The sequence below is a fragment of the Symphalangus syndactylus genome, chromosome 3 (assembly GCF_028878055.3).
Source record: "Symphalangus syndactylus isolate Jambi chromosome 3, NHGRI_mSymSyn1-v2.1_pri, whole genome shotgun sequence".
Classification (NCBI taxonomy): Eukaryota; Metazoa; Chordata; class Mammalia; order Primates; family Hylobatidae; genus Symphalangus; species Symphalangus syndactylus.
In genome coordinates this window covers 102,826,539-102,839,901 of record NC_072425.2, presented here as the reverse complement: position 1 = coordinate 102,839,901, position 13,363 = coordinate 102,826,539, and the positions used below count along the sequence as shown (strand labels likewise).

Sequence of the window (13,363 nt, the reverse complement as noted above, 5' to 3'; positions counted from 1 at the left end):
GTCATCTCAAATGTCAATACCATGAAGCACAAAGACTAGGAGATTGGGCCCCATTAAAGGAGATTAAAGACATAAGACAACTGAATGCAACATGATCTGGAAATTTCCTTTCCTAAAAAGGATTTTTTAAAAAATCAGCGAAATCTGAATAAGGTCTATATTTAGATAATAGTATTATATCAGTATTAATTTCCTGCATTTGATATTCTTCCTCTAATTATGCAAGAGAATGTTTTTAAGAAATAGGCACTGGAATATCTAAGTATAAAGGGGCATCATGTCTACAACTCTGAAATGGTTCCACAAAAATAAATTGCATATCTATCTATTCATCCATCTATCTCTCTATATATCTATGGAGAGAGAGAAAAGGATAAAGTACATATGTTAAAATGTCAATATTTCAGAAACTTAGGTATATGGGAATTCTTTGCACTTTTCTTCCAACTTTTCTTTTCTTTTTTTTTTTTTTTTTTTGAGACGGAGTCTTGCTCTTTTGCCCAGGCTGGAGTGCAGTGGCGCAATCTCGGCTCACTGCAAGCTCCGCGTCCCAGGTTCACGCCATTCTCCTGCCTCAGCCTCTCCGAGTAGCTGGGACTACAGGCGCCCGCCACCACGCCCGGCTAATTTTCTGTATTTTTTAGTAGAGACGGGGTTTCACCATGGTCTCGATCTCCTGACCTTGTGATCCGCCCGCCTCGGCCTCCCAAAGTGCTGGGATTACAAGCGTGAGCCACCGCGCCCGGCTCTTCCAACTTTTCTGTAAATCTAAAATTATGCCAAAATGAAGACTTTTAAAAAGAATATGGCCCATATAAAGATTTTCTGGGAGCTTTGTGGGCATAGTCAGGACTGGTTAATGACAGGCTTCAGTAGTGTGTGTGTGTGCAGGCGTGAAGCCAGCTGTAACTCTGGGAACCTTTAAATGCCAGACTTAAGAGGTATTTACTCTGAGAGTGCTTTCCCTTGCCATCTGTCCAATTTTTTCCTGGGCAATGTCTTAAGATTATTTAAACCCTCTAATTTTTGGCTTGGGGCAAATGGCTGCCTGCAAATCCTTTCAGTCCAACTTCTCAAACCCATTTCCCACTCTATCTACTACAGCCTTTCTGGGTGTCTGCCAGGACAGTCAGCTTCATGGTGCTGCCTCGGCTATGGCTGTCTCTACTCAGCTTCATCAATCTTGAGAAAACTTCCAGAAATGTATTGCAATCTCTTGTCTACCAATTATTCCCTCATTCTTTTTATTGTGCTGTTTTTGTTTTTATTCTTTATATACTTTATTTTTATTATTTATATAATTTTATTTTTGTTTTTATTTTTTATATATTTTATTTTTGTTCTTATTCTTTATATAATTTTATTCCTAAGCATGTGCTTCGTCAGCTGTCTTGAATCAGAATTCTTTAGATAATTTAATGTTAATTTTTATCTGTAACTGTTTATTCATTATTTAGGAACGCATACTTTTTTTTCTTTTTTGGCATATCTGATAATCCTTCAGCTTTTCAACAGTCCATATTGTCATAATATGGTATCACTACGGATCATATTGGATTCTCACCCTTTGGTACTTTTTGTCATATTATTATTCATTGGGCCATTTAGTCAACTTATGTAATTCTTTCATGTGCATTGTCTTCTATAGCTTCACCTCATAGATATTAAGTTTGCTAAGCCCAACGTCAAGTACGTTATTTATTCCTTTCTTTTACCTGAAGTAAATATATACCCAGAAGAATAAGCAGTCCAACACATTACATGCTACCTCTTCTTCCCCAAGCCATGGATGATTAGGTCAGGTATCTGCTCCAAATGGGCAGCTAATCTGTTGGTTTATCAGAGACCTCTGATTGGTATGGCTTGACTAGAACAGATGATCTGCATCAATCAGATTCCCTCCATCATTATTTTAAACTATAAAATACAGAGATTGTTACAAGTCAGGGATGGACATTGGAGTGGCAAAGTCAGCTTAGTGGTGGTGGAAGCCATTTGCAAGATGATGAGTAAGCAAATGAAATTGATTTTTAGAGAGATAAAAGTGGTATAGTTGTGGAAAAAGAAGCTGAGATTAAGTGAGAGAGAATTAATATTGGTTCTAAACAGCTTTCTAGTTTGTATGAGGCCCAGTTTCACACAGTTCTGTGATATATCTTATCTGTAACATTGAAATTAATCTTCTTTTCTAAGCTAGTTTGAGTGAGTTTCTAATTCTTTCTAACCAATAAAAAAACCTTTCAACTTTTAATTTTATGATTTTAATTTCCTGGTTTTTGTTTTTCAAAAGAGAAAGAATTCTTTATTAACAAAATTGTGCGTAAAAATTAATATCTATACTAATCATTCCACAATTTTTTTTTTTTTTTTTTGTGACAGAGTCTTGCTCTCTCACCCAGGCTGGAGTGCAGTCGCACAATCTTGGCTCACTGCAACCTCCACTTCCCAGGTTCAAGTGCTCCTCTTGCCTCAGCCTCCCTGAGTAGCTGAGATTACAGGTGCATGCCACCACACCCAGCTAATTTTTTTATTTTTAGTAGAGACGGGGTTTCACCATGTTGGCCAGGCTGGTCTCAAACTCTTGACCTTAGGTGATCCACCCGCCTCTGCCTCCCAAAGTGCTAGGATTATAGGTGTGAGCCACCACACCTGGCCCATTCCACAAATTAAAGTGTCAAAGAATTAGAATTTTTTATAAATCCTCTGATAGAATATGGAATCTTCCTCACTAATCCTTGACTGTTTTTACTGTTTAATCCCATCACTAAAGTAAAAGTTTCTTTTGGGGAAATTTGTTTCAAGAGTCAAGGATCAGGCACAAATTTTCAATTGCAAGCTCACTTGTCAGAGTTGCTACCTAAAATGGATTAGGGAAATGCCATGAGCCCTCTGTTCCCTTCATTTGTCCTTCTTCTTCTTTCTCCAGAAGCAACAGGAGAAAGACCCAATGCCTTCAATGTGTTTCTATAGTTGCTATTGTGAAATTATGACCTTTATATGCATTTTGGCCTTTGAAGCTAGAATTTCTTCTTGTTTTTACATCAGATCAATCAGATATATTATAGGTTTTTAAAAGAATATATAGAATTATAAAAATATCCAACCAGGATAAAATTACTTAAACACAAACAAATCTTAATTTTGAAAGAGGGTTACAAAATAATTTTACAAAAGTCCTCCAAAGTGAGTTCCCAAATGTAGCAACCACATCTTTTAATTCCTTTGTATGTTCCCTCCAAAATGAAAAAACAAAAAAAGATTCAGAGTTATGCAACTTTCAGCTGTCCAATAAATGTGGTTGAATTGAATCACTTCAATTACCAGAAGAAAATTGTATTAAACTTCCGTGCCAAGTTTCAATTTGAAAATACTTTTAAAACAATGTTTGGAAATGACATTAAAATTTTTGAGTTGCAAAAGTCGGCTATTAAGAAAAGTACTCCAAAATAAGCACGTCTCATCTCCTGTGAATAAGCAGTTTACTTTGGCAATGGCAGAAGCTTGTCTTGGGTGGATTCATAATATCCCACTCCATAGCTGTTAACTTCCAAACCAGTGAGAGATTTATTTTTTATTCAACTATCTAACTGATTGTTAAAGCTAAAACAAATATGTTTTCATAACAACAATTTTTTCCACTTTAAAATAGTTTATGTTCATAAAAGAAATTTTTGAAAAGTATCACAAAGTTGGAAAAAGAAATTATCTAGAGTTTTATTCTCCAGCTAGATCCACTTTAAATATATTCTTTTTATTATTTCCTTATTACAGTCCAAAAAACACACTAATTGCTTTTTTCATAAGATAATCTAATCGGCATGAAATGTTGAGTAACTGATTATCTAAATTACAATGTACCACTTGTTTGTGGATTCTCCCAGACTTACTTCTGTGCTCTAGATTAAAGTTGCCCTGCTGGGGGAAACACTTTGGCCTTAACCACAGGATGTTCAAGTACATATATGTTGAGCAAAGAGAGGGAAGCCTCCAAAAACAGTGCTCCTCAAATTTTTCTGCACTTAGTAATCATCTGGCAAACTTGTTAAAATGCAGAGTTGGCATTTTAACCTAGAATATAGGATAATTGATGGAAATTTTTGCCTTAATACATCTATCTACCATTAAGCAATTACCCCAACTCTAACCCATTTCTGGGAATACATAAGAGTATTTTTCATACCTGGAAAGTTTCCCATAGTCTGAGGGTGGAGTAGGATTTATTTATTGCAATGCAAGTGAAAGTGTTGAGCAACTATGGTGAGTCCCTCTGCACAGGAAACCTTCCAAGGTTCTCAAAATACTTGTTCATTTCTTCTCCCTTGGTAGTAATACATATCATCTCTGGGCACATAGCTTCCTAGAATAAAGGTTGCATTTCCCAGCCTCCTTTGAAGCTGGATGTGGCCATGTTACTAAGTTGCTGCCAATGGGATCTAAGCAGAAGCATGTGTAAGAGCCATGTTCTGAGGATGGCAATTATATTTAATTAAGATATTTTGTTTGTCCAATTCAGGTTAAGTTACAACCCAAGGGCAGTCAGCTAGAATTTCAGTTGAAAGCTTGCACTCCAGAGGTGGCATTAATGTTCTAATTAAAAAACCTATATCATAGAAGTGACTGTTTCTGTCATTCATATCTGGGTCTTTGCTAATATTCTCAGTGAATTTCAGAAATGGGCTTTTAAGGGTGAATAAAATTAACAGTCTACTAATGAATGCTAGAAAGGAATTGTCATTGGCTAAATTAATGATATTTAAGGTATAAGGTTAGCTAAAATATTTTAGAGACACTCCCCACCTTTGCACGAGTAGAATAAAAGAATCCAGTGTGACCTGTGGCCTATGGTCTGTACCTTTAGGAATAATGCCCGTGGCTTAATCTCTAAATGATCCTGAGTTGAGTATTTGGTTTTAAGGGCTTTTTAGCTCCCTGATGCTGACTACACAGATAACAGATTCCTGCTTCTGGAATGTTGTCATAACTGCCTTGGTTCAATTTTTCATGTCAGGTGAGATTGGAGATTGGAGGAAGGAGAGCCGAGACTACCTTCAATTGAAAGAAAAGACTAGATAAACTATTCTTATGCTTTCTTATAATTAAATATTTTGTTATAAATGATTGCTTTTGTGGCAGAATTTGTTCTGCGACTTGCTTTCCATACAACCTGATAGCAAGGTTGAAGAAGCAGCTGATACTTTCATCTCAAATCTAGTATATTCTACCAAAAACACCCTAAGAGTTGTATGGGACCAAATGGGCTTGTGTCAGTCCACAGTACAGAGCAATGGGATAGAAAAAGATAGGTCTCCTAAAATGCTCTGGACTGCTCTCCTCCAGACAGGTTGTTGTGTCCATGTTGTGTCCAAATTGAAAAACAAATTTCCAATGTGTGCCAGCCTTTATCATCCTATGTTTTCTGTTATTCACAGCAGAACCTATCTGATAGTCCTGTTGGTCCCAGTCACCACCACAGGGAAAACTTCCTATGGAAAACTTTCATGATTTAACCTCCCCCCTCCTCACGCTTGTCCTCCTCTTTAGTTTAGGGTTCTCTCTTGCCCCTCCCCGCCTCTACTTTCAGATACTCCGCATTCCCCTTCAATGTTTCCAATCAGAAATATCTACTCTCCCCAGGAAGGATCTTCTGTAACATTGTTGCCTCGGTGGGGAGTTAATCACTTACCATTACTATTTCAAAGAAAAGAGTTTTGTTGTTGTTGTTGTTGTTATTGTTGTTGTTCGTCTTTTTGAGATGGAGTCTAGCTTCGTCACCCAGGCTGGAGTGCAGTGGTGCCATCTCAGCTCACTGCAACCACCACCTCCCAGGTTCAAGCGATTTTTCTGCCTCAGCCTCCCAAGTAGCTGGGATTACAGGTGCCCGCCACCACACAGGCTAATTTTTGTATTTTTAGTATTTTTAGTAGAGACAGTGTTTCACCATGTTGGTCAGGCTGGTCTCAAACTCCTGACCTCAAGTGATCCACCTGCCTTGGCCTCCCAAAGTGCTGGGATTACAGACATGAGACACCACGCCCGGCCATCAAAGAAAAAAGTTTCTAATCCTAATTATTTTTCCAATGGCAGATATATCAGAAGTCAGATATATTTAACCCTTAGACTCTGCATCTTACCACATATAATTTTAAAAATAAAAATGATCAGTTGTTCAGGATCAAATATAATCCAAAGCCCACATAACATGATATGGTATTTCCTTATTTTTTCAGGTACTTTTTAAAAAGCTCATCTTTTCACATGAAAAAATCCTCATCATCACTGGCCATCAGAGAAACGCAAATCAAAACCACAATGAGATACCGTCTCACACCAGTTAGAATGGTGATCATTAAAAAATCAGGAAACAACAGGTTCTGGTGAGGATGTGGAGAAATAGGAACACTTTTACACTGTTGGTGGGACTGTGAACTAGTTCAATCATTGTGGAAGTCAGGGTGGCGATTCCTCAGGGATCTAGAACTAGAAATACCATTTGACCCAGCCATCCCGTTACTGGGTATATACCCAAAGGATTATAAATCACGCTGCTATAAAGACACATGCACACGTATGTTTATTGCAGCACTGTTCACAATAGCAAAGACTTGGAACCAACCCAAATGTCCAACAATGATAGACTGGATAAAGAAAATGTGGCACATCTACACCATGGAATACTATGCAGCCATAAAAAATGATGAGTTCATGTCCTTTGTAGGGACATGGATGAAACTGGAAACCATCATTCTCAGCAAACTATCGCAAGTACAAAAAACCAAACACTGCATGTTCTCACTCATAGGTGAGAATTGAACAATGAGAACACATGGACACAGGAAGGGGAACATCACACAGCAGGGTCTGTTGTGGGGTGGGAGGAGGTGGAGGGATAGCATTAGGACATATACCTAATGTAACTGATGAGTTAATGGATGCAGCACACCAACATGGCACATGTATACATATGTAACTAACCTGCACGTTGTGCACATGTACCCTAAAACTTAAAGTATAATAAAAAAAGAAAAGAAAAAAGAAAAAAAAAATTCATCTTTTGTGTTCATTTCACAATTTTTTTTAAAAAAAAACAGTTTTTCAAGATTACAAATGCCTCAAAATTACATAATATTTAAGATTACATAACATGGCTTTACCCATTAGAATGCCTTTTAGTCCTATTACCATTCTTTGTCATTCTCTTCATACTTACACTCCACTTCTCCAAAAAGTAAATAGAAAAGGAACTAAGTAAACTAAATAAAGGATCTAAGACCTCTCCAATATTTGCATAGATCAGTACCATAATTTGAATTCTTCGAGGATTTCTGTTTGTGCAAAGTTCAGCCTGCTTTGAAAGCAGGAGAGTCTGATGATTTAGCATATGCTCTAGAGGCAGTCTGAGTTCAAATCCTGACACTACCTGTGTGCCCTTAGGCAAATAACTTAACCACTTTGTGCCTCAGTTTCTCACATGAAAATGGGAATAATAACAATACCTACCTCTCAAGGTTGTAAGGATTAAAGAAGATATTAAAGAGCTTAGTATAGTGCTTGGCATGAAGTAGCATTTAATAATATTCAGTTATTCAACAAATAATTATTCAATGTGTGCTTTGAGCAAAGTACTGCTAAACACCGTAGGGAAATGAACACTGAGGCAGACTGGCTTCTTAGTCTTAAGGAATGTACAATCCAGTAAGAGAAATAAAACATGCCAAGTACATAACTAGAATAATAGAAATGGATATATGTAAAGCTATTCAGATAAATTATTTATTGCAATATATTAAAGATGGTTGCAGATCATTTGCTATTCCTGCTATTGAGTTTAATTCTCCTCACTTTGAATCTGGAACAAGTCTTAGTACTTTGCTTTACTAATAGAATGTGACAAGTAATCCTCTAGGACTTCCACTGTGTCTCTTAGAATGCTCTAGGGGAAGCTAACCATTATGTGAGAACTCCAGGTATCTAGGACCACCATGTATAAGGAAGCCCAAGATATCCCCCTGGTAAATCTGCATAGACATGGCACTAGGCCTAGCTATTCCAACCATCCCAACCAAGACATCAGACATGTGAGAAGAAGTTGTCTTGCAGCGTCTTGGCTACCTCTGTGAACATGAAGTAGAGAAGAACCAAGGAATCCAACTAACAGCCAGAACCAAGGGTTCAGACCTATGGTCCCAGGTGAACTATCCTAGCCAACTAACTAGATATGACTTAAAACAAGCTAGTCAGCCTGTCTGTGCTACAGATGAGTTATCTTAAATGAGATTATGTCAGTTGTCATTCTTATGTCTCTCTGAATGCTGGAATGAAGAAAATAGTGTGAGCAGAATAGTTAACATAGCAGGCCTGAGCCTGCTATCCTTAGAAAGGCCCACTTACAAGATCAGCCCTTGGCTGGCATCTGGGAACTTGGCTGCTAAAAAGTTTCCTGAACACATTTAAAAATTTGCCTAAATAACAAAGGTGACTTACTATGGCTATACTGTTTGTGTAAACAATATGTTTATGGTGAACACCTCCCTGGGAGGGGAGCTTGGAATTTTGGTATATGGTAGGAAGAGAGTTCCTATTTGACAAGCCTTCAGCAAAAGAAACCTTGGACAACAAGTCTCTTCTGAGCTGGCCCAGTAGAAAGCACTTTGCATGTGTTGCCACAACTCATTGCTGAAGGAATTAAGCCACTCCACTATGAAAGAACCCTTGGAAGCTTGTGCTTGGTTTTCTCCTGACTTTGTCTCATGTGCCTTTTCCCTTTTTTGATTTGGCTTTCTATCTTTTCATGGTAATAATATCAGCCATAAGTACAAATATATGCTAAATGATTTGAATCCTTTTACTAAATCATTGGAAATGAGGGGTGGTCTTGGGAACCCCTGACACACAGCATTCTAAAAATTGTGAGAGAAAAGTTGGGAGAAATGAGATTGCTCTTCTACTTTCTTTTTACAAAAGGAGATTTCTCTCCTACCTTTCCCATGTTCTTCCTCTTTTCTTCTTCTTTCCCAGAATATGCATGCTGGACTTCCTTATTTATTCCCCACCAAAGTCCACAGTGGCTCGTGGACATAAACATAACTCTCAGAGACAACACTCTCAGTTCCTCAGCCCTGGAAAAGCTATGTAACTGCTATCCTGCATACAAATACAAGATTGGTTTTGCCTGTATTTTACTTTTTATCTAGTTGTGTTTACTTTGTATGGGTATAGCATAAAGACCTTTATCTTATTGGGCTAAAGATATTGAAATTTATTTTTAAAGTATTTACCCAAAGACTAAACTAATGACAAAAAGTGTTTTCCTTGCAATTACATAGCAGCCTTCTTAGATTTTTGGCTAATCTCTAAAAGAACTGACACCAGAGCAGGAATTTATGTCTACCGCATAAAATCTATGCAGCATCTCCTGCTATGTAGTATATCCTTCTCATATCATACAATATGCATGACTTATTTTCAGATGATTTTCCTGATAAGCTTTGTGATTATATTTTGACAGGTCTGAGTATCGTTTCTTTAATCTTGGAGAATGACAAGAGCTTAGGCACTATGACAAGCAAAGATCTTGGATTTGGCTCTAAAAATTACTAACTGAGCACAGTATATTTTAAGAATTCATGCAAGAAGCCAGTAAACTACTGAGAATTATGTGCAGGAATTCTGTTAAGCACTTTAAATCACGTTGTAGACATAGGCACTGAGAGTTAGGAGACCAAGTTCTGACCTAGTCTATGTTTTAAAGATATGGCCTTGGGAAATAATTTATCCTAGTGGGACCTCTGTTACTGTAAAATGACAGGTTTGAGTGAATCATTTTTTTCCATCTCAAACATTCTATGGTTCAATGATAATAGAAAGTGTGGGATAAGTGTCAAATGAGAGGATACACATGTATTTCATAGGAGGGAGAAGTCCCCAGAGGCTGAAATGAGAGACTTTAGTTGGCCAAATAGAGAGAGATACTTCTGGGGAAGGGAGCTTGAGTGAAGGTAAAGAGACACAATGCACTTTGTGGGATCTTAGTGAAATGTCAATGTGCAATAATAATGATATTAATAATAGTTAACCTTTATGGAGCACTCACTAAGGTAATATGTGTTATCTCATTTAATTCCCACACCAGTCCTAGGTATTATTATTATTCCCATTTTACAGAAGAGAAAACAGGCACAGAAAGATTCAGAATTTGCATGAGGTCAAATAGCAAGTGGTAGAATCCACATGTGAACCTAGGCAATCTGATACTCCAGAGAATAACTTCTAATTACTGCTGTGGCAGTAATGCATGTAAGTCAGAAATAAAATGCTCCATAGAAGCACTATAGTTTTCGTGAATTTGACTGGAAAACTAGCATAAACAGAAAATGATAGGCTGTCATCAAGAAGAATAATGATAGTTACTATTTATGTAGTGCTAATTGTGTGCTTTTCATACATTAGTTCTAATCTTCACAGATGTTTTTGTTTTAAATGACCATTTTACGGATAAGAAATCTGGGCTCAGCGCATGCAACTTGTACAAGGTCAAAGTTTGTAGGTAGAAAGCTGGGATTCAGCTCTGAGTTTGCCTTATTTCAAAGACCCTCCTTAACCCACTATGCCACCCTAGATTCTTGGCTAGAGAGAAGAAACTATTTTCAAATATTAAAAACAGCTGTATTTTGCTGTAGGCTTTCATTTATATGAAATTCTAGAACAGAAAAAACTAGTCAATAGTGACATAAATCAGATCTCTGGTTTCTTGGAGTGGAAGAAATGAGGGGATTGCCTGCAAAGGAACACAAAGGAACTTTTTGGAATGACGGAAAGATTTCACATCTTGATTATGGTGGTGATTACATTTACATCATATCTGTCAAACTCACTGAATTGTACACTTAAGATAGGTGCATTTTATCATATGCATATTATAGCTCAATATACTTGATTTTTGAGAAGCCCAGCTGAATCTAATATTTGGTCTTTGACAGAGGCTGGGGCCAGTGGCATAATGTGTCTTTTTATATGCATGGGACCATAGTGATGGATATAAAACCCTAGCTTTTTAGCAACCATTCCAAACACCTTCTATACTACTTTCCTGTATTGCAGAGGCTGAAAAGCTCAAAATTAGATTTCTCTGACTCCTTCATAGCTAACTTTCTGATTGTAAGTGACATACTTCCAATTAAATAGCTTTGAGTGAGACTAGGGCCACCTGCCTGCTATGATGTTTGTTGCTGCTTGGTAAGCAGGACCATGCAGGTGATGGGTTTGTCTGCAATAGCATTCCAATATCCAATGCCCAGCTTTATGAGTGTTATGAGTTAGTAGCTGCAAGGATGACAGTGGCTTCACCATCCTCAGATTGCAACTATAGCAGTGTGTTCAAGAATCTCAAAGGTTCCATGGCATACTCCTGATTTCACACATTTAGGACTGGGACAGAAGATATAGCTCCCCTAGCAAATCAGCTTGATGGTTATCTCCTGGGAGTTATTTCTGGAGGCTCAGTTTAGAGACTGCTCTTCCAGCTCTCCAATGATTTGACAAGCATGTAGTTACCCTTATTACATCTCTTTCTATATGAAATTGCTGGAGTGACTTCTGTTTCTCTGGAACTATACATTGACATCACCGTGAAAATTGGTATGTTTTTCTTCAGTCAAAATTGTAACTAAAATGATTACCAGCATCATCAGATTAACAGCAACGTTTTCAGGGTACTGACTTTCTGCTAGGATAAATGCAGTAAGATGCAAACAGAGCACACCTTTATTCTTTTTCCCATGCTACTTAAACTGTATGGGTAGATTGTCTCCTACTGCATGAATGAAATGAGGCAGGTCTCAGATCATAAAATCAGTCACTCTCAGATCATCAAAAGTTCTCCAATTCATGTCAGTCCCCAAAATGATCTCATTTTAGTTAGTAAAATGTCCGATCTGGGGTTAATATTACATAACCCAATGTGCTTCTTGTCCACTTACATACACCCCCAGCTTGAGATTCCTTGGGGCTGGAGGAGGACACGGTTGGCTTTTGCTCAATTTCTCTGTAAGATGCCTCTCCATTTCCCTTCTCTTTCCTCTTCCCCTTATATTTCTCATATCTTTCTCTCCCACTTGGGATCCTCTCATGTGGGAATACAACTGGGAAGAGGTAAAACTGGGAAAGGGGAAGAGCCTCTAAACTGGTCTGGATGTCATCTGGCATCGAGCCCTCTTAGTATGGCAGATTCCCAATGCTGATTCTTCCTCTGCTGGGGTGCTGGCAGAGCTTCCTCAGAGAACCTCCATTGCAGCCTTCCCACCGCAGCTCCTTACTAAGCTGGCCAGTGTTGAATCCCTCTCAGTTTCTGTATCTGATGGTATACTCCAATTTCTTTTTGCCAAGATCCAGTTTGGCAGGAAGCCCCCTCAGACAGTCCTTTTGAAATGACTCCAGGCTAGCTTCATCCCTCCAGCCCACTGCGCACACAGGAAATTCCCCACTTCATTGTTCTGCTGTCAGTGGCAGAGCATCTGGACCTCTGCAGCCATCAGGCAGGCAACTCCAAACATAGCCTCCCACATTTAATCTTCACAGATGTGAGTCAAACATCAGGTCCTACTTGCCCTCAAGCCCTCAGAAGGGTTCCTATCGCCTGACCTGAGGTGAGGGGGAAGCATTGGGAGCAGGAAGAAAAATTCTCTCTAAGAAACAATTTCCCTCTACTGGCCTTATCAGCCTTGATTCCTTTTTCAGTAGAGCTGAGTAGTTGCATATACCAGCCCAAATAGTTTTATACTCTCTAAGCATGTCTTGCATAGGTGGTCTAGCAACTCACTTTAGAATGTGAATACTTTGCAATTAATTATTTTGTTTTTGTTTTTTGAGGCCACGGCCAAAATTGAGATTGAAGGAGCTCTACTCTAATATCATGTTACTCATGTATTATATAATGATCTCAACAACCCTATAAAATAAAAATCAATGACCCCATTTTAGAAACAGAGGTTCAAATGGCAGCAAATGGGATTCCAACACAAATGAGTCAGCCACTAAGTCCTTTGCTGTTAACCATCACGTTTATATGAGTGATATCACAAATACTGATGATTGTTGTGGGTTGAATTATGTACCCCCAAATTTATACATTGAAGTCCTGACCCCTAATACTTCAGAATGTGGCCTTACTTGGAAATAGGGTTATTGCAGATGTAATTTGCTAAGTTACAATGATGTTGTAATAGAGTAGGGTGGGCCCCTAATCCAATGTGACCAGTGTCCTTACAAAAAGGAAAATATCTGGACACAGGCACACAGGGAGAAAGCCACGTGAAGACTGAGTTATGCTGCCACAAACCAAGGAACGACCAGAAGCTAGGAGAGAGGC

General features: G+C 38.2%; 1 pseudogene; it reads right to left on the bottom strand.

Annotated features, from left to right (window-relative positions):
- The window catches only part of LOC129478554 (zinc finger protein 655-like), a 54,793-nt pseudogene extending 42,592 nt beyond the window's left edge, over positions 1–12,201 (bottom strand).
- Positions 12,202–13,363: the final 1,162 nt, after the last annotated feature.